Source organism: Mandrillus leucophaeus, unplaced genomic scaffold (genome assembly GCF_000951045.1).
Source record: "Mandrillus leucophaeus isolate KB7577 unplaced genomic scaffold, Mleu.le_1.0 Scaffold1904, whole genome shotgun sequence".
NCBI classification, from domain to species: Eukaryota; Metazoa; Chordata; class Mammalia; order Primates; family Cercopithecidae; genus Mandrillus; species Mandrillus leucophaeus.
Window position 1 is genome coordinate 150,515 of NW_012101926.1, and position 1,489 is coordinate 152,003.

The following is a 1,489-nucleotide window of genomic DNA, read 5'->3' on the forward strand; positions in this document are numbered from 1 at the left end:
TTCTCTGAACAAGGTCTCACTAAGGCCAAACTCGAAGTGGTCCCTAGAATGGAGTCTTATCTGGAGGTTCTGGGAAAAATCTGTTTCCAAGCTCAGTGAGGTTGTTGGCAAAATGCAGGTCTTTGTGATGTAGAATGGAGGTCCCCCTTTGCTAGCTTGCTGACAGCTGAGGGTTATTCTCAGATTCTAGAGGCCACCCACATTCCTTGGCTCACAGCCACCTTCCTCCTTCAAAGCTAGCCACAGGTGACCTACTTTTTCTCATGCTTCAAATTGTTCCTGCCTCCTCTCTGCTGCATTTCTCTGAACACAGCCAGGAATGGTTCTCTTCCTTTAAAGCTTCATGTGATTAGATTGAGCTCACCCAGATAATTCAGGATAATCTTTCCATTTTAAAGGCCATGGTATAGATGTCTACAAAGAGTCTTTTGTCATTGTATGAATTTGCATGGGTTACCATAACTAAGTACCACAGACTGGGTGACCTAAACAACAGATTTTTATTCTCCCACAGTCCTGGAGGCTGGATGTCCAAGATCAAGCTGTGGTCAGGGCTGCTTCCTCTGGAGGTGTCTCTCCTTGGCTTGTAGACACCATCTTCTCCCTGTGTCTTCATATAATCTTTCCTCTGTGTGTGCCTGTGTCCTAAGCTCCTCTCCTTAATCCTATTGGATTAAGGCCCACTCTAGTAACCTCATTTAAAATTTTAAATTCTGATTTTGAACCTCATTTTAAATTCCTCTTTCAAGGACTTATCCGTATTTGGTCATATTCTGAGTTCCTAGGGGTTAGGATTTCTGCAAGTGAATTTGGAGGGCACATGATTTAGCTTATAAAAGCCACATAACATAGCATAATCAAAAGTTTGGGGGATTAAAACATGGATGCTGGGAGGAGAGGATGTTAGTTAGCCTACCACAAAGTTGAACTCTTGAAAAACAGCAAATAATTGGGTATATCATGAGAACGAATACCCCAAAATTCTTGACATTTTTCTATATCAATGATAAATGTTTTTCATGATCAGCTACTCCATTATACTTGAAACAATCTGGCTTCCTGAACCCCCAGTAGAAGGGTTCCCTCATTTATATGGGATAATATGCCAACCAAACTGTGATTCATAATTTTTTTCTCTCTCTCTCTTTATTTATTTATTTATTTATTTTTGAGATAGAGTCTCTCTCTGTCACCCAGGCTAGAGTGCAGTGGTGTCATCTCAGCTCACTGCAACCTCCGCCTCCCAGGTTCAAGCGATTCTCCTGTTTCAGCCTCCCCTGGGACTACAGGCATGCGCCGCCACACCCAGCTAATTTTTGTATTTTTAGTGGAGACAGGATTTCACCATGTTGGCCAGGCTGGTCTTGAACTCCTGACCTCAGACGATTTGCCCACCTCAGCCTCCCAAAGTACTGGGATTACAGGTGTGAGCCACCGCACCTGGGCCTATGATTCATAATCTAACCATCACTGACCTTGGATACCTTGA